Raw genomic sequence first — 21,876 nt, 5'->3', positions numbered from 1 at the left:
TGCGTGGTTATCGCTTTCTAACGTTCTTTATAAGCCGGATAATCCATTCGCAGGGAGTCAGTATCGTCCGATATATCAGTAACTAAACACATTTTTTTTTTTACATGGGGGTCACCACTTATCAAGGCCCAAAGGCCACTCATGGATAAAGGTTATTGAGTGTACAGTAATCAATGATATAGTATTGTAGTAATTATTAGTATTGGGGGTTTTGATAGAGTGCCTTACTTAAGGGAGCGGTTTGTCAGGAGTTTGTTTATGTTGGACTTGAAGACGTCCAAGTTGTAGTCAGGTGGGAAACAGGCAAGCGGCAGAGAGTTCCACTGGCGTGCAGTTCTAAGAAAGAAGCTTTGCTCATAAAATCTACGTTTGGATTGAGGCACAGATAAAGAGTGGGCAAAAATTATTGACAGTAGTTTCAGCCAGACGGGTGTTTCTCGTGAAAGATTGGCGAGGGTGACGAGGGATTGGAGCTCAGACGAGCACCTGCCATGGAAATAGCGATAAAACAAAGACAGGCTTGCAACGTCTCTTCTGTGGGAGAGGGGTTGCAGGGAAGAGAAAAGGGCACCCCCCACTAAACCACGAAGTCTATTTTGTACTCTGTCAAGGCAGGATAGGCTATTTCTAGCAGCTCCTGACCAGATGTTGCAGCAGTATTCCATCCTTGGACGTACTTGGCTTTTATACAGATATTTATCTGAAGAGGCTGGATTTTGTATGGTGGTTCCTATTTACTTGCCTCCTCACGAGGGCAAAGTTGGACACAAGGTCGGTTTTTAATGTGAGGAAAATCCAGCTCCCTCAAAAAGGGGCACTCTGGATAGGAACAAAAATAAAAATTGTCTCTGTTTTGAAACCGAAGACAGAAAAGGTGAAGCGCAGCGTCAGAACAGACACTACGCTATGATCTTGGATTTGGTATCGTTGTTATTCATACACCACATATTTTTAAAATCGGAAATTATGAATTCAATGAAAATTTTAACCGTGATTGAAATGTTAAAAGTCAAGATGAACGTCAAATTCATAATAAAAGGTTTTGTTGACTAAAATCTGGGCAAAATAACAATTCCTTGCGATAAAGAGAACTGATTGTATTTTTTACTTTAGAGTCGTCTCTTATCAAGGCCGGGAAGCCATTCAAGTATAATGGTCAACGTGTGTTATGTAGACGGTAAAACACCACCGTGTTGATCGTATTGGAACTTGGGTAGGGTAGAATTATATAAGAGAACGACTCACCTTTTTTGCTGATCACGACTATTGACATTCCAAAATAAAAAAGTTCTTATTTAGAACATCACCGATATTTTGCCAGGTTTGACCCACAATTGGTCAAGTGATGTAAATGCTAAGTTGTACAGATATAAACATAGTCACGAAGAAACTCGTTTAAAAACATAATCTCCACACTAAAAAATGAATAAATAAATTAAAAAAATAGCAGACAATTCAAACCCTTTGCTAAAGAGAAGTGTTTAGTACATCAGCAGACCAAATCTCTTGAATATAAGCGAAATGTTTTTCCTCTTAGTAGATTTACTGTGACTCCATTTGTTGAACTTCAGTTCACGCAATATGCACGGATAACTAAAAACGACCCTTTTCTTTAATTTAGTTAGTTCAACGCGGCTAAGGATTTTTTGAACCCCGAAAATCAACAGAGATTAGGCCATTCCTGTAACGATCCGGCCCCTGTTGATTTTGAGGTGTTTTTTTTTTTTTAGTTCTGTGCAGTTCTAGGAAGTCCACCCTTCCAGATTTTGCATTCTCTCTTTGAGAAGGGTTTAGTTTATTGCTAATCGCCCGAGACGCCCTCACCGAGGAGTGCCGATGAGATAGCCCAGGCACTTTTTGCAGGCAAGAGTCCCCCTCCTTTGGGGAGCTGACCTCTTAATCCTACTTTCCTATCCTGGTGTCAATGTTCTTGCATTGGGATGAAACGAAATACCTTTAGTAAGTTTCAAAAGATAAGTAATATGTGGTCGAGTTTTAAGGTATATCATAATTTCCTAAGGTTTTTTTTTTACACAGTGATCACCACTTATCAAGGTCCGGAAGCCACTCAGGGATAAGGGTTATTGCAAGTACATTACGTTAGTGTGGAGATTTGATGAAGTGTTTACTTAAGGGGGCGGTTCATTAGGAATTTGTTAACGTTGGACTTGAAGACATCCAAGTTGTAGTCCGGTGGGAAGCAGGCAGACGGAACAGAGTTCCACAGGCGTGCAGTTCTAAGAAAGAAGCTTTGTTCATGGAATCCGCGCTTTGATTTAGGCACAGATATAGAGTGGGGGAAAATTTTCACAGTGGATTCAGCTAGACGGGTGTTTTTCGTGAAAGATTGGCGAAGGGGGACCAGAGATTGGAGTTCAGACGAGCACCTGCCATAGAAATAACGATAAAACAAGGATAGGCTCGCAACGTCTCTTCTGTGGGAGAGAGGTCGCAGGGTAGAGAAAAGGGCATCCCACACTAAGCCACGAAGTCTATTTTGTACTCTGTCAAGGCAGGATAGGCTGTTTTTAGCAGCTCCTGCCCAGATATGGCAACAGTATTCCATCCTTGGGCGTACTTGGCTTTTATATAGATAGAGAATTACTTAAGTACTTAAAATAAAACTCTAGAATATTTTTAATGTTGGGTTTGCATAAATCTCTTATTTTTTGTAACTGAATTTTAGATATTCAAAGCTGTTTGCTTTTGTATAAGCATCTTATGCTCTTATAGAAATGCCACCTTTACATTTAATGTGTTTAACTAATTAAACACCACTTCTTATATTCTAAAGCCACGCAAAGATAAATGATAATGAGTTGAATGGATTGTTAATTAAACAATTAAAATATAAATATGATTATTTCGAGAAGATTGATAATTATAAGAGAAGAAAAAATCATGGTCACGTGATTGTTTACGTTTATTTTGAATATTTGACAACGGTTCGTTTTGATTCGCTTTTTCAGGGTTGTTTATTTTTCGATTAACAAATCCTGAAACTTCTATGACAATGATTCATCAGAAATAAGGAATAATTTGTAAACAAAATAAAGCTTACTTTTAAATTATTCAGAAAACAATGTCGAGAAAAGCAAAGAAGGTATATTATTATTTCCGAGTTTACTTTTCCCATATTATATATTGTTTTCACACGCGGCAGTGCGACTGCGACACCCGTCAAAGCAACTGAACAATAAATGTAAATGTCTTCTATACGACAACACGAACAATACCGGGTACGAAGCACTTCCGTCGACACGACCCGGCACACTACCAGAGCAACCTCAGCAGCTTCTCGTGAACGACTTTGGCGTCGTTTTTCTGTAGCCCTTAAGTGAAATTTTTCGCCTTAGCATACGTAGACACGATTAAGACACTGACAAGTCTTGAGTGCTTTCACGCATGTCCGTCAAACGCAAGAGCTGTAGTTTGCTCAATTGTGTAAGTAATAGCTTGAAAACTGATATGTGAATTAAAAATACCTCCCGATTGATAGTAACAGAAACTTGAACCCGGCATGCCAAGACCAGAATTTTCTAATTTAACTGCTAGACAATTAATATACAAATCTAGTTTTTAATTTCTCCATAGCATGCATTGATAAAGTCACGAGAAATATTTCCAGCAAGTTATCTGTTTTGAAAACAACAGGTTTGCTTTTCTAGTCATAGTAAATAATTGTTATATAACGAAACATTTTCTCTCTCTCTCTCTCTGTCTATCTCTTTTACTCTCTCTCTCTTTATATATATATATATATATATATATATATATATATATATATATATATATATATATATATATATATTTCAGAGGAAACATAATTTAATTCAAATACCAAAAAACAAGAAATGGGCAGGTGAAATTATTAAAATTTTCCTTAAGGCCTTATCGTCTGACCCTCTAAGAGGAAACGTCAGAATGATAAATTAAAAACTAAGAAAACTAATGAGGGAAGAAGGGAATTCCCTCATTCGTTTTCTTAGTTTTTAATTTATCATTCTGACGTTTCCTCTTAGAGGGTCAGACGATAAGGCCTTAAGGAAAATTTTAATAATTTCACCTGCCCATTTCTTGTTTTTTGGTATTTGAATTAAATTATGTTTCCTCTGAAATTTCTCCTTCCTTTTTGCTGTACCAAAAATTTACTTATATATATATATATATATATATATATATATATATTAGTGATTGAACGATTCCAATATTTTTCTCGATTCCGATACAATTACTGATTCTATGCTAAATTCCCGATTCCGATACAATTAGCGATCCCGATTCCGATTCTTACTAAATCTGTTATTATTCAACTATAAGATTGTTATTTTGTCCGATCTTCGTAAAAACACATGTTAAATTTGCAGATATTTTCCAAAACGGCCCAATACACTTGCGGTAAGTGATCAATCGATTTTAGTTTTACTAATATTATAAAATCAATAAATGTTTATTATTTTATCATTATTACCAGAAATGGAAGATTTTATTTTAAACAAAATCAAATAAAAAAATACACAATTAAAAGAATTGTTTTGGCATCGGAAAATAGGCATCAATTTTTCCGATTCCGGTACCAGTTCCGATACCCCCAAATCTTCCGATATTTTCGATTCCGGATGCCGATTCCGAATAATCGTCCCAACACTATGACTACTTCATTTAATCACATAAATTGATATATGAAAGTATAATTTTATGCGTGAACTTTAAGTATTTACTTCAACAGTGCTCAATACATAGGCAGAGCTAGGTAGTAAGTTATAACTTTTTATAACTTACTCTCTCTCTCTCTCTCTCTCTCTCTCTCTCTATATATATATATATATATATAGTCATCCACATACAGTACTGTTTCGCTGTTTCACAGCTCATCAGTGCGGCTAGACAGGCAACCACCTCAAGCTAGGATTGAAACCCGACTGTCTGTATGGCAGTCAAGGCGCCTAACCATTATATATATATATATATATATATATATATATATATATATATATATATATATATATATATATATATATATATAACAATTAGATCACGGTCTGACTGACGTAAAGAACATTTAAAATTATAATGTTTAAATTCAACGTTATTTCACGCAGTTAACGGTAGCCGAATGGATACGCTCTTTGCTAATCGAGTCAGAGATGTCTCATGTTGCCGAGTCTGAATCGTTCAGCTGGTGTTAATCGTGACACCCTGCACTGAAGATTCGCGAAAGGAGTAAACACTAGTGTCTGTAGGTATTTAATTATTATAATAAAAAAATATTATATATATATATATATACGAAGTGCATTCAATAAGTTTCCAGACTTTTTTGTATAGGTCTTTAAAATTGTCGTAGACTATTAACGTATGGAATGCTTCAGACTGCTTTTTGATCATGTTGCATGAATCGAGCATCAGTTTTTGAGTGGCATAAGAGATTCAAGGAAAGTAGAGAGTCCGTAAATAATGATGGGGGTGTGGGAGGAGAAAGGAAGTCAGAACATCAGAGTTGATTGGCCAAATAAAGAATTTATGGATGACCGCCATGTGTTTATAGAGACAATAAGTGCACCGTTGGATGTCAGTGTGGGAACTGTACACACAATTATTCGCCAGAAGATGCGGAAGATTTGCATGAACGCACCAGTCCACAACTCCACCCTCGTCACAGACCATTTGCTAAAGATGAGCATCAAAACAGTTCCCAACCCTCCCTTAATAGATTTTACCCATTACCTATCATCAGGCTTTTATCCTCGAGTGGCGTTTGGACTTTGATAATCAATGATCATTTAGTATAAAAAAAATTATCAATATTTATCGATTTTTCTATACAACCTACTTTTTTAGATAAATCATATTTCCTCTCTCTTTCTCCTTTCTTTTCTTGATTATTTCCCTATTTTTACTTTATCCCAATCTTTATTTAATCATCTCTGTCCTTCTCTCTGTCTATCGATCTATCTATTTATCTATCGTTCCTGATCTGTGTTCTCGAGATTACTTGGTGTTGACGTCACTTCCGGTAAACAGTTTCTGCTATCGAGCAGTCTAGACCTGAAAGGGATTAGGTCGTAATCTTACTTTGTCTTTCCAGTTAAGTCCCACTCAACCAATATACGTTTTTTTTTTTTTTTTTTACACAGTGAACACCACTTATCAAGGAATTTGTTAACGTTGGACTTGAAGACATCCAAGTTGTAGTCCGGTGGGAAGCAGGCAGACGGAACAGAGTTCCACGGGCGTGCAGTTCTAAGAAAGAAGCTTTGTTCATGGAATCCGCGTTTTGATTTAGGCACAGATATAGAGTGGGGGAAACTTTTGACAGTGGATTCAGCTAGACGGGTGTTTTTCGTGAAAGATTGGCGAGGGAGGACCAGAGATGTGAGTTCAGACGATCACCTGCCATGGAAATAAAGATAAAACAAGGATAGGCTCGCAACGTCTCTTCTGTGGGAGAGAGGTTGCAGGGTAGAGAAAAGGGTATCCCCCACTAAGCCACGAAGTCTATTTTGTACTCTGTTAAGGCAGGATAGGCTGTTTTTAGCAGCTCCTGCCCAGATATGGCAACAGTATTCCATCCGTTGCTGTAATTTCTGTTAATATATATTTCATTTCACTGTTTCCAAGCATTTTCTTTCTGCTTTCAACATTTAAACCACAACACTTAGTTTGAAAGTATCTCCCTATTCGCAATGAACAAAGACAGTATTTACAGATTAAATAAAAAGCAGATCCATATAGAAAGGGTACAAAGCAACGTAACTGGGATCTTTACATTTGAATTTCTCGTTATGTTAATTTTCTAGCTTTTGTGTGGCACAATTTGAGGGCGAATAAGGATTTGTTGAATGTTCAACATAAAACTGGGCTTTTAACAAGACGCCAACAAATGAGGTCGCTCCGATATTAAAACCAATAACACAAGAGACACGATAAAATGTTTTTTATTTATTGGTAATATTCCGTCTTCATTCATTTAATCTTTCTTTGGTAAAACCTGTGGAGAATTCTCTGTTTTACGGTTGTTGTAAAAATAGAACAGAAATTTAAATTTCGTTACGACATATTTTTGCATTACGTCCAACTCATCGTTCACATTCGATATGTCAACTTTTATAGGGTTTCAGCTATGCTGACAATGCTGAGGGTGTTTATTCCGAAATCCGTTCTTAACATGAGGAGTTTGGGGTGTCTATAACAAAAATGATTCTTAATATGGGGAGGTTGGGGTGTTTATTCGTTGTAAAAATACCCGAAAACCTATAAAAGTCGACATTTCCAATATGAACGATAAGTTGGACTTATGTAAAATAAGTAAATAAATAAATAAATAAATACAACAAATTGATTTTTTCGTTTTAAAATTAAATTATTTCGTTTTTGTTAATAAAATTTTATTTTTCTAAAAAAAACTTTTGTTTTTATATATAAAAAGTACGATTGTTGAATATTATTCTTCCGATTCCATCCACTACAAACCCGCTTGTATTGAAAGTGTAGCTTCCTTGCTATGTATATCCAATATATCCTTTACATCAAAGACGACTGCCTTTGTTTGATTTGCATGTTAAATAAAAAAAATCTGCATGTTAAAAAAAATCTGCATGTAAAATAAAAAATATCTGCATGTTAAATAACAAAAATCTGCATGTTAAATAAAAATATCTGCATGTTAAATAAAGATATCTGCATGTTAAATAAATAAATCTGCATGTTAAAAAAAATCTGCATGTAAAATAAAAAAATCTGCATGTTAAATAAAAAACCTGCATGTTAAATAAAAAAAATCTGCATGTTAAAAAAAATTTGCATGTTAAATAAAAAAAATCTGCATGTTAAATAAAAAAATCTGCATGTGAAATAAAAAAAAATCTGCATGTTAAATAAAAAAATCTGCATGTAAAATAAAAAAAATCTGCATGTTAAATAAAAAAAAATCTGAATGTTAAATAAAAAAATCTGCATGTTAAATAAAAAAATCTGCATGTTAAATAAAAAAATCTGCATGTTAAATAAAAAAAATCTGCATGTAAAATAAAAAAAAATCTGCATGTTAAATAAAAAAAAATCTGAATGTTAAATAAAAAAATCTGCATGTTAAATAAAAAAAATCTGCATGTTAAAAAAAATTTGCATGTTAAATAAAAAAAATCTGCATGTTAAATAAAAAAATCTGCATGTGAAATAAAAAAAAATCTGCATGTTAAATAAAAAAATCTGCATGTAAAATAAAAAAATCTGCATGTAAAAAAAAAAAAAATCTGAATGTTAAATAAAAAAATCTGCATGTTAAATAAAAAAATCTGCATGTGAAATAAAAAAAAATCTGCATGTTAAATAAAAAAATCTGCATGTCAAATAAAAAAAATCTGCATGTTAAATAAAAAAAAATCTGAATGTTAAATAAAAAAATCTGCATGTTAAATAAAAAAAACTCTGCATGTTAAATAAAAACAATCTGCATGTTAAATAAAAATATCTGCATGTTAAATAAAAAAAATCTGCATGTTAAATAAAAAAAACTCTGCATGTTTAATAAAAAGAATCTGCATGTTAAAAAAAATCTGCATGTTAAATAAAAAAAATCTGCATGTTAAATAAAAAAATCTGCATGTTAAATAAAAAAATCTGCATGTTAAATAAAAAAAATCTGCATGTAAAATAAAAAAAATCTGCATGTTAAATAAAAAAAATCTGCATGTTAAATAAAAAAATCTGCATGTTAAATAAAAAAAATCTGCATGTTAAAAAAAATCTACATGTTAAATAAAAACAATCTGCATGTTAAATAAAAAAATCTGCATGTTAAATAAAAAAATCTGCATGTCAAATAAAAAACAATCTGCATGTTAAAAAAAGAAATCTGCATGTTAAATAAAAAAATCTGCATGTTAAAAAAATCTGCATATTAAATAAAAAAAATCTGCATGTTAAAAAAAATTTGCATGTTAAATAAAAAAATCTGCATGTTAAAAAATCTGCATGTTAAATAAAAAAACTCTGCATGTTACATAAAAAGAATCTGCATGTTAAAAAAAATCTGCATGTAAAATAAAAAAATCTGCATGTTAAATAAAAAAACCTGCATGTTAAATAAAAAAAATCTGCATGTTAAATAAAAAAATCTGCATGTTAAATAAAAAAAATCTGCATGGTAAAAAACAATCTGCATGTTAAATAAAAAAAATCTGCATGTTAAATAAAAAAATCTGCATGTTAAATAAAAAAAAATCTTCATGTTAAATAAAAAAATCTGCATGTTAAATAAACCAATCTGCATGTTAAATAAAAAACTTCTGCATTTAAAATAAAAAAATCTGCATGTTAAATAAAAAAATCTGCATGTTAAATAAAAAAAATCTGCATGTTAAATAAAAACAATCTGCATGTTAAATAAAAAAATCTGCATGTTAAATAAAAGAAACCTGCATGTAAAATAAAAAATCTGCAGTTTAAATAAAAAAAAAACTGCATGTTAAATAAAAAAATCTGCATGTCAAATAAAAAAAATCTGCATGTTAAATAAAAAAAAATCTGAATGTTAAATAAAAAAATCTGCATGTTAAATAAAAAAATCTGCATGTTAAATAAAAAAATCTGCATGTTAAATAAAAAAAATCTGCATGTAAAATAAAAAAAAATCTGCATGTTAAATAAAAAAAAATCTGAATGTTAAATAAAAAAATCTGCATGTTAAATAAAAAAAATCTGCATGTTAAAAAAAATTTGCATGTTAGATAAAAAAAATCTGCATGTTAAATAAAAAAATCTGCATGTGAAATAAAAAAAAATCTGCATGTTAAATAAAAAAATCTGCATGTAAAATAAAAAAATCTGCATGTAAAAAAAAAAAAAATCTGAATGTTAAATAAAAAAATCTGCATGTTAAATAAAAAAATCTGCATGTGAAATAAAAAAAAATCTGCATGTTAAATAAAAAAATCTGCATGTCAAATAAAAAATATCTGCATGTTAAATAAAAAAAAATCTGAATGTTAAATAAAAAACTCTGCATGTTAAATAAAAACAATCTGCATGTTAAATAAAAAAATCTGCATGTTAAATAAAAAAAATCTGCATGTTAAATAAAAAAAACTCTGCATGTTTAATAAAAAGAATCTGCATGTTAAAAAAAATCTGCATGTTAAATAAAAACAATCTGCATGTTAAATAAAAAACTCTGCATGTTAAATAAAAAAATCTGCATGTTAAATAAAAAAAATCTGCATGTAAAATAAAAAAAATCTGCATGTTAAATAAAAAAAATCTGCATGTTAAATAAAAAAATCTGCATGTTAAATAAAAAAAATCTGCATGTTAAAAAAAATCTACATGTTAAATAAAAACAATCTGCATGTTAAATAAAAAAATCTGCATGTTAAATAAAAAAATCTGCATGTCAAATAAAAAACAATCTGCATGTTAAAAAAAGAAATCTGCATGTTAAATAAAAAAATCTGCATGTTAAAAAAATCTGCATATTAAATAAAAAAAATCTGCATGTTAAAAAAAATTTGCATGTTAAATAAAAAAATCTGCATGTTAAAAAATCTGCATGTTAAATAAAAAAACTCTGCATGTTACATAAAAAGAATCTGCATGTTAAAAAAAATCTGCATGTAAAATAAAAAAATCTGCATGTAAAATAAAAAAAACTGCATGTTAAATAAAAAAAAATCTGAATGTTAAATAAAAAAATCTGCATGTTAAATAAAAAAATCTGCATGTTAAATAAAAAAATCTGCATGTTAAATAAAAAAAATCTGCATGTAAAATAAAAAAAAATCTGCATGTTAAATAAAAAAAATCTGAATGTTAAATAAAAAAATCTGCATGTTAAATAAAAAAAATCTGCATGTTAAAAAAAATTTGCATGTTAGATAAAAAAATCTGCATGTTAAATAAAAAAATCTGCATGTGAAATAAAAAAAAATCTGCATGTTAAATAAAAAAATCTGCATGTAAAATAAAAAAATCTGCATGTAAAAAAAAAAAAAATCTGAATGTTAAATAAAAAAATCTGCATGTTAAATAAAAAAATCTGCATGTGAAATAAAAAAAAATCTGCATGTTAAATAAAAAAATCTGCATGTCAAATAAAAAATATCTGCATGTTAAATAAAAAAAAATCTGAATGTTAAATAAAAAACTCTGCATGTTAAATAAAAACAATCTGCATGTTAAATAAAAAAATCTGCATGTTAAATAAAAAAAATCTGCATGTTAAATAAAAAAAACTCTGCATGTTTAATAAAAAGAATCTGCATGTTAAAAAAAATCTGCATGTTAAATAAAAACAATCTGCATGTTAAATAAAAAACTCTGCATGTTAAATAAAAAAATCTGCATGTTAAATAAAAAAAATCTGCATGTAAAATAAAAAAAATCTGCATGTTAAATAAAAAAAATCTGCATGTTAAATAAAAAAATCTGCATGTTAAATAAAAAAAATCTGCATGTTAAAAAAAATCTACATGTTAAATAAAAACAATCTGCATGTTAAATAAAAAAATCTGCATGTTAAATAAAAAAATCTGCATGTCAAATAAAAAACAATCTGCATGTTAAAAAAAGAAATCTGCATGTTAAATAAAAAAATCTGCATGTTAAAAAAATCTGCATATTAAATAAAAAAAATCTGCATGTTAAAAAAAATTTGCATGTTAAATAAAAAAATCTGCATGTTAAAAAATCTGCATGTTAAATAAAAAAACTCTGCATGTTACATAAAAAGAATCTGCATGTTAAAAAAAATCTGCATGTAAAATAAAAAAATCTGCATGTAAAATAAAAAAAACTGCATGTTAAATAAAAAAAATCTGCATGTCAAATAAAAAATCTGCCTGTTAAATAAAAACAATCTGCATGTTAAATAAAAAATCTGCATGTCAAATAAAAAAATCTGCCTGTTAAATAAAAAAAATCTGCATGTTAAATAAAAACAATCTGCATGTTTATTAAAAAAACTGCATGTTAAATAAAAAAATCTGCATGTTAAATAAAAAAATCTGCATGTTAAATAAACAAAATCTGCATGTTAAATAAAAAAAATCTGCATGTCAAATAAAAAAATCTGCATGTTAAATAAAAAAATCTGCATGTTAAATAAAAAAATCTGCATGTTAAATAAAAACATCTGCATGTTAAATTAAAAAAATCTGCATGTTAAATAAAAAAAATCTGACTAGGGCAATGAACGCCGTTTTCCCCTCTCTCGACACATCCCACCCCTCTAAACTGGGCGTTTGGGAGTGCATGAATGCCAAAATGCTAGTACAGGTCAATTGGGTTAACCATCGTCTGCTGGGTTGAGGGTACCGGATTGATATTTCCTCGCTGCTGTTCCCGACTGGTAGGACAGGATCCCTAACTCTTTGGTAGCGCTTACAGCGGCTGCTCCATCAACAGTTAAATAATATCGGCATGTTTGCAGTGCCATGTCGCGCATGGAAAGGGAATCCTGCAGTCATCCCCGGTGGGCTTTCCTGATGCCACAATCCTAGTAGATGGAGGGTCAGCTGATGGTCTACTTATATTGCATGTCAAGTATAACCAATTCTTCCGCACCCCTACCTAAACTGAAAGTCCCCCCCAAAACAAAAAGAAACCACAATGATGGTAGTACAATCTAAAATTACGCTTAAACTAGGACAAAACTCACACAAAACCAAATTGCCTCCTCCCTTGAAGCTTGTATTTACGAACATCCGTGAGCTTAGAACTAATTTAAATGACGTCGAAGCATTTCTCCTAACAAACACCCTGGATATTTTAGCACTAAGTGAGACTAACCTACACTCCTCCATCCCCTCTAACTACTTTAACATGCCCGCATATCTCCCACTCTGCTGTAAGGACTCTGACAGACATATGCACGGGCTTGGAGTCTATATTCGAAATACCATCCACTTTACTAGAGAAACAAAACTAGAATCTGCCGATCAAGCCTTTGCGTGCTTTAGATTTAACATGAAACATAACATTAGTTACTTTTATTTTCTCTAACGCCCCCCCCCTCGACCCAGGACTGACAGCACAGATACAACACTTTCCCTCGACACTAGCGCAAAAGTGCATGTATTTGGTGACTTCAATGCCCACCAAAACAACTGGCTTGGATTTTCTACTTACACAGACGCAGCTTGTAGTACAACACATAGCTTCTCTATATCTCATTTCCTATAACAGACGGTTACGTTTCCAAACTGTTTCCCTGACCAGCAAGAACAATACGCATTACTTTTAGATCTGTTTCTGACTACAGTCCCCGATGATTGCGTTACGAATGCCCACAGCCTACTTGGAAATGCTGATCATGTAGTGATAATAGTTGAAATCGCACTAAACTCTAGAGCCAAAAAGGAAGAGCCATTGCTTAAAACAACAAGATATTATAAAAAGGCTGACTGGGAAGCTATCATGGATCTCACCAGAGACGCCCCATGGCGAAATATCTTCTCACTTCCTGCTGGACAGTGCGCACACGAGACCACTGAGTGGTTCAAACAGCAATTGAAGCACATGTTCCCACGCGGAAGTTTTATAACAAGCCCCGCTCTCCCCAATGGTTTACTTCTACTTGTGCAGCTGCCATCGCGCAAAGGCAGCATGCGTACCGCAGATTTAATCGACATAAGTCCAGTTAAAACAGGCAGAAGTATATAGAAGCCAGAAATAACTGTAAGAAAGAAATAGCGACAGCTAAGATATGGCAGTAGTACTCCATCCTTGGACGCACTTGGCTTTTATATAGATAAAGAATTGCATCAGTAGTGAGATATCTTCTGGAGCGGTAGAAGGATCCTACCATCTTTCCAGCGACCCTGGCAACAGACTTGATGTACGTGTTCCATTTCAGATCAGGTGTAAAGGTCAAACCCAGAAGCTTGTCAAAACACGGGGCCTCTCCCAGACGAGAGCCATCCATCCCAATTGATGCCAGATGGGGATCAGAGCGTTGAAGTAGCGCCGTTCTCTCCAAACTTTACAACAAATGCCTTAGTGAATCTTGCTTTCCTGCCTGCTGGAAAACTGCTTCTGTGGTACCAGTTGTCACGAATTCTGGAGAAAGAACTAACCTAGTAAATTATCGCCCCATCAGCCTCCGCCCACTTTTTGCAAAAATATTTGAGTCCATTATTAACCAAGCTCTAGTCAATCACCTTATAGATGCTAAACTTCTGACCGACTAACAATATGGATTTAGGAAAGCCCGTTCCACGGCAGACATCCTAACTGTAATCTCTGAGTGTATATACCATTCACCTGACAAAGCAAGGGAGGGTAGAGCTGTAGCTCTATATATATCTAAGGCTTATTACAGAGTATGGCATGAAGGTCTTTTCAGGAAAATCAGATCATACGATATCACTGGAAGAACCTCTAACATAATTACATCCTTCTTAGATAAGAGAAAAATCCAGGTTGTCATCGATGGTCGTAGATCTAAACAATATGATATAAATGCAGGAGTGCCCCAGGGGTCAATCCTTGGACCTCTACTATTCCTAATATTCATAAATACCCTCCCTGACAAAATTGTCTGTGAGATATATATGCTGATTATACCACTCTCTATAACCGACACGACAGGAAAACAAATGAACACGTATCCAAAGAAATGGCAAAAACACTAGAGGATGATCTCCAATCTATAGTGGAATGGAGACAAAAATGGATGGTCACATTCAATGCTGCTTAGACTAAACTTGTTTCCTTCAATAACCACAAGAAACGTTCTCTGCCACCTATAGCAAAGGCCAAAGAATCTTTATCTGAAAGTACATCTTTTAAACTCCTCGGCCTAACGTTCACAGGAAACATTTACATTGAGAGCATTGCCAGAAACGCTGCGAAAAAGGTAGGTTCTCTCTAACGTGCTGGCAAGTTACTAACATCCGAAAGTATCCTGTACCTCTATAAGACAACCATTCGCCCATGTATGGAGTATTGTTGTTATATTTGGGCTGGTTCATCTGTTACTAGTCTTTCGCTCCTAGACAGGGTTCAAAAGAGAGTCGCTAACCTAATAGGTTCTGAACTGTCATCTAAGCTTCAGCCTCTGTCCCATCAACGAAATTTAGCATCCTTCTTTCTGTTCTACAAGAATTTCAATGATGAATGCTCTGACGAACTGCAAGCACTTGTAAGTACCCCCCACAAACCCGACAAGCAGCAAAATTCCACCCCTTCACAGTTGAGATCCCTAGATGTAAGAGAGTCTTCTACTCCAGTAGTTTCTTCCCCAGAACCGCTGGACTTTGGAATTCCCTTCCGAGTTCCTTCTTTCCCAACTGTACTGACATGCAGAAGTTCAAGTGTAACGTGAACAGACATCTTGCTGCCCAACTCCCCACAAAGTACCACTGTAGCTTATGTCCCTGATAGTAGCCCCCTATAGCAAAGTGCCAATGTGCCTTGTTTGGGGTGAAATTGCAATAAAAACTAGCCCTGGAGGGGCATAGGCCATCTACAACTTTTGTAAATGTTTTTGTAGCGAGGAGTTCTTTTTACAGGGTGAGGGTGCTGGCTCCATCCTCAACCTTCCCAGAAGGTACATACAGCGCCTAGTCTTCCCAAATGGTCACCCATCTGGTACTGAACTTCGGTTAATCTGGTGAGAACCGGTGTGTCAACGTGATTGTGCCGTACATTTCGATTACTTACAATAAACATGATTAAAACGGAACGAAATTTAAATGTCCATTCCATTTTTAAAACAACCGTAAAACAAATCGTTTTCCACAAGTTTTACCCTTTCTGTCATTATTTTTGCAGACTTAAAAGATTATCTAAAATATTATTTGTATATTTTTACTTCCTCATTGTCTTTTCTTTTCTTTAACTCGTTCATTCGTTCTTTTCTTTCTTCTTTCCTTTTATATTTGTGTCTTATGCATTTCATACATCTTTCCCTTCTTTCATACATTTTACCTTTCTTTCTTTTTCATTAATCTTTAGCTCTTCTACTCAGTTTTCCTTGTTTTCTTTCTTTTCCCTCTAATACCTATTAGTTAACTATTTCATTCTTCCCTTCCTTATGTCTTTCCTTTATCATTATTCTTTCTTTTCTTTTTTCTTTATACTTATAATCGTACACTTTATTCCGTTCTACTTCATCTTTTTCTTTTTACTATTTCATTCGTCTTGTCCTTTTCTTCTTTCCAATCCCTGAATTCTTTAATCTTTTTAAAATCATTTTTCCTTATTTCATTAACTTCTCTCATATTCTTAACACATTCGTTCTTTACTTCTTTTCATTCGCATCAATTCCGTATATATCTTCCTTTCATTGATTACTTCTTAAAATTATGTTCTGCAAAACCAAAACAAAAAACAACAACCCACCTCTCCCTCCTTTTCCCTTCTTCCCATTTCCCCTTTCTCTTTCTATCTCCCCCACGTCCTGACAGGTTTCCCAACTGAAAATGTACCAAACATTAATACTGCAACCCTTTTTCCTCTCCCATTGCCAAACTCATTCATGTTCTGCACGACAGGGAACAAAAACTATAAAACCCACTATGAAAGCAACAAAACCAAACCCTACAAACTAACGATTGAAGATACAAAGTGCTTGAATAATAAAAACCTTCTACAGAATAACTGGATTCAACATGAATACTATTTCCAAAATAACTGTATTCGGCATTAAATAACACGAAAAGGGTTGATATGCCGTAAAATCAAACAAACAAACTAAACCTAACCAAACTTTTAAAAATATTTTCTGTAATTTTCGGTGCGGTAATGATTTCCACGCTCCGCCAACATATCTTTCTTTAATGTATTACTTTTCTACACGTCCAAGGATGGAATACTGTTGCCATATCTGGGCAGGAGCTGCTAAAAACAGACTATCCTGCCTTGACAGAGTACAAAATAGACTTCGTGGCTTAGTGGGGATGCCCTTTTCTCTACCCTGCAACCTCTATCCCACAGAAGAGACGTTGCGAGCCTATCCTTGTTTTATTGTTATTTCCATGACAGGTGCTCGTCTGAACTCCAATCTCTGGTCCCCCCCTCGCCAATCTTTCACGAAAAACACCCGTCTAGCCGAATCCACTGTGAAAAATTTCCCCCATTCTTCCGGGCCTTGATAAGTGGTGATCACTGTGTAAAAAAAAAAAAAAAAAAAATTCTAATCCGTTCTTGATATGAATCAGCATGTTAAATAAAAACATCTGCATGTCAAATAAAAAAAATCTGCATGTAAAATAAAAAAAATCTGCATGTAAAATAAAAAAAATCTGCATATTAAATAAAAAAATCTGCATGTCAAATAAAAAAATCTGCATTAAAATAAAAAAAATCTGCATGTAAAATAAAAAAAATCTGCATGTCAAATAAAAAAATCTGCATGTTAAATAAAAAAATCTGCATGTAAAATAAAAAAAATCTTCATGTTAAATAAAAAAAATCTACATGTAAAATTAAAAAAATATGCATGTTAAATAAAAAAATGTGCATGTTAATTAAAAAAATCTGCATGTTAAATAAAAAAAATCTCCATGTTAAATTAAAAAATCTGCATGTAAAATAAAAAAATCTGCATGTTAGATAAAAAAAATCTGCATGTCAAATAAAAAAAATCTGCATGTAAAATAAAAAAAATCTGCATGTCAAATAAAAAAAAATTTGCATGTTAAATAAAAAAATCTGCATGTTAAATAAAAAAATCTGCATGTAAAAGAAAAAAATCTGCATGTCAAATAAAAAAAATCTGCATGTCAAATAAAAAAAATCTGCATGTCAAATAAAAAAAATCTGCATTTCAAATAAAAAAAATCTGCATGTTAAATAAAAAAAATCTGCATGTCAAATAAAAAAAATCTGCATTTCAAATAAAAAAAATCTGCATGTTAAATAAAAAAATCTGCTTGTCAAATAAAAAAAATCTGCATGTAAAATAAAAAAAATCTGCATGTAAAATAAAATAAATCTGCATGTCAAATAAAAAAAATCTGCTTGTCAAATAAAAAAAATCTGCATGTTAAATAAAAAAATCTGCATGTAAAATAAAAAAAATCTACATGTAAAATTAAAAAAATCTGCATGTAAAATAAAAAAAAATCTGCATGTAAAATAAAAAAAATCTGCATGTTAAATAAAAAAAATCTGCATGTAAAATAAAAAATCTGCATGTAAAATAAAAAAAAATCTGCATGTAAAATAAAAAAAATCTGCATGTAAAATTAAAAAAATCTGCATGTAAAATAAAAAAAAATCTGCATGTAAAATAAAAAAAATCTGCATGTTAAATAAAAAAATCTGCTTGTCAAATAAAAAAAATCTGCATGTAAAATAAAAAAAATCTGCATGTTAAATAAAAAATCTGCATGTAAAATAAAAAAAATCTGCATGTAAAATAAAAAAAAATCTGCATGTAAAATAAAAAAAATCTGCATGTTAAATAAAAAAAATCTGCATGTAAAATAAAAAATCTGCATGTAAAATAAAAAAAAATCTGCATGTAAAATAAAAAAAATCTGCATGTAAAATAAAAAATCTGCATGTAAAATAAAAAAAAATCTGCATGTAAAATAAAAAAAATCTGCATGTAAAATAAAAAAAATCTGCATGTAAAATAAAAAAAATCTGCATGTTAAATAAAAAAAAATCTGCATGTAAAATAAAAAAAATCTGCATGTAAAATTAAAAAAAATCTGCATGTAAAATAAAAAAAATCTGCATGTAAAATAAAAAAAATCTGCATGTTAAATAAAAAAAAATCTGCATGTAAAATAAAAAAAATCTGCATGTAAAATAAAAAAAATCTGCATGTTAAATAAAAAAAAATCTGCATGTAAAATAAAAAAAATCTGCATGTAAAATAAAAAAAATCTGCATGTAAAATAAAAAAAAATCTGCATGTAAAATAAAAAAAATCTGCATGTAAAATAAAAAAAATCTGCATGTAAAATAAAAAAATCTGCATGTTAAATAAAAAAATCTGCACGTAAAATAAAAAAAATCTGCATGTAAAATAAAAAAATCTGCATGTTAAATAAAAAAATCTGCATGTAAAATAAAAAAAATCTGCATGTAAAATAAAAAAAATCTGCATTTAAAATAAAAAAATCTGCATGTAAAATAAAAAAAATCTGCATTTAAAATAAAAAAATCTGCATGTTAAATAAAAAAAATCTGCATGTAAAATAAAAAAAATCTGCATGTAAAATAAAAAAAATCTGCATGTTAAATAAAAAAAATCTGCATGTTAAATAAAAAAAATCTGCATGTAAAATAAAAAAAAATCTGCATGTAAAATAAAAAAATCTGCATGTTAAATAAAAAAAATCTGCATGTTAAATAAAAAAAATCTGCATGTAAAATAAAAAAATCTGCATGTTAGATAAAAATAAATAAATACCAAAACTGAACCGATACTCTGTAATGCATAATACAACTTCATAATTTTCAAACGAAAAGCTGAAGATATCTCCGTTAGAAGTGGAAACATACTTAATACCTACAACCTCCATATATTCGCAGCTGTTGGAAATCTGCCCATATACATATTTACTTGATTATACCCACTGAACACGACATAGCTTATAATTTTACTTCCAATTATACCTGTACTGTATTGTACTTGATATCAAAAACTAACGTTACTTGTATCTACATTGAAGATACATCTTAACCCTTCTGCCATCTGAAATACCCAGAGCCTGGGCAATCACATTTTTGGTCAATTCTTAATATCTGCATGTTAAATAAAAAAATATGCATGTTAAATAAAAAAATGTGCATGTTAATTAAAAAAATCTGCATGTTAAATAAAAAAAATCTCCATGTTAAATTAAAAAATCTGCATGTAAAATAAAAAAATCTGCATGTTAGATAAAAAAAATCTGCATGTCAAATAAAAAAAATCTGCATGTAAAATAAAAAAAATCTGCATGTCAAATAAAAAAAAATTTGCATGTTAAATAAAAAAATCTGCATGTTAAATAAAAAAATCTGCATGTAAAAGAAAAAAATCGGCATGTCAAATAAAAAAAATCTGCATGTCAAATAAAAAAAATCTGCATGTCAAATAAAAAAAATCTGCATGTCAAATAAAAAAAATCTGCATTTCAAATAAAAAAAATCTGCATGTTAAATAAAAAAATCTGCTTGTCAAATAAAAAAAATCTGCATGTAAAATAAAAAAAATCTGCTTGTCAAATAAAATAAATCTGCATGTCAAATAAAAAAAATCTGCTTGTCAAATAAAAAAAATCTGCATGTTAAATAAAAAAATCTGCATGTAAAATAAAAAAAATCTACATGTAAAATTAAAAAAATCTGCATGTAAAATAAAAAAAAATCTGCATGTAAAATAAAAAAAATCTGCATGTTAAATAAAAAAAATCTGCATGTAAAATAAAAAATCTGCATGTAAAATAAAAAAAAATCTGCATGTAAAATAAAAAAAATCTGCATGTAAAATTAAAAAAATCTGCATGTAAAATAAAAAAAAATCTGCATGTAAAATAAAAAAAATCTGCATGTTAAATAAAAAAATCTGCTTGTCAAATAAAAAAAATCTGCATGTAAAATAAAAAAAATCTGCATGTTAAATAAAAAATCTGCATGTAAAATAAAAAAAATCTGCATGTAAAATAAAAAAAAATCTGCATGTAAAATAAAAAAAATCTGCATGTTAAATAAAAAAAATCTGCATGTAAAATAAAAAATCTGCATGTAAAATAAAAAAAAATCTGCATGTAAAATAAAAAAAATCTGCATGTAAAATAAAAAATCTGCATGTAAAATAAAAAAAAATCTGCATGTAAAATAAAAAAAATCTGCATGTAAAATAAAAAAAATCTGCATGTAAAATAAAAAAAATCTGCATGTTAAATAAAAAAAAATCTGCATGTAAAATAAAAAAAATCTGCATGTAAAATTAAAAAAAATCTGCATGTAAAATAAAAAAAATCTGCATGTAAAATAAAAAAAATCTGCATGTTAAATAAAAAAAAATCTGCATGTAAAATAAAAAAAATCTGCATGTAAAATAAAAAAAATCTGCATGTTAAATAAAAAAAAATCTGCATGTAAAATAAAAAAAATCTGCATGTAAAATAAAAAAAATCTGCATGTAAAATAAAAAAAAATCTGCATGTAAAATAAAAAAAATCTGCATGTAAAATAAAAAAAATCTGCATGTAAAATAAAAAAATCTGCATGTTAAATAAAAAAATCTGCATGTAAAATAAAAAAAATCTGCATGTAAAATAAAAAAATCTGCATGTTAAATAAAAAAATCTGCATGTAAAATAAAAAAAATCTGCATGTAAAATAAAAAAAATCTGCATTTAAAATAAAAAAATCTGCATGTAAAATAAAAAAAATCTGCATTTAAAATAAAAAAATCTGCATGTTAAATAAAAAAAATCTGCATGTAAAATAAAAAAAATCTGCATGTTAAATAAAAAAAATCTGCATGTTAAATAAAAAAAATCTGCATGTTAAATAAAAAAAATCTGCATGTAAAATAAAAAAAAATCTGCATGTAAAATAAAAAAATCTGCATGTTAAATAAAAAAAATCTGCATGTTAAATAAAAAAAATCTGCATGTAAAATAAAAAAATCTGCATGTTAGATAAAAATAAATAAATACCAAAACTGAACCGATACTCTGTAATGCATAATACAACTTCATAATTTTCAAACGAAAAGCTGAAGATATCTCCGTTAGAAGTGGAAACATACTTAATACCTACAACCTCCATATATTCGCAGCTGTTGGAAATCTGCCCATATACATATTTACTTGATTATACCCACTGAACACGACATAGCTTATAATTTTACTTCCAATTATACCTGTACTGTATTGTACTTGATATCAAAAACTAACGTTACTTGTATCTACATTGAAGATACAT

This window comes from Euprymna scolopes, chromosome 14, assembly GCF_053919585.1.
Source record: "Euprymna scolopes isolate OS-2025 chromosome 14, ASM5391958v1, whole genome shotgun sequence".
Lineage (NCBI taxonomy): Eukaryota > Metazoa > Mollusca > Cephalopoda > Sepiida > Sepiolidae > Euprymna > Euprymna scolopes.
Note: the sequence above shows the minus strand (reverse complement) of the source record.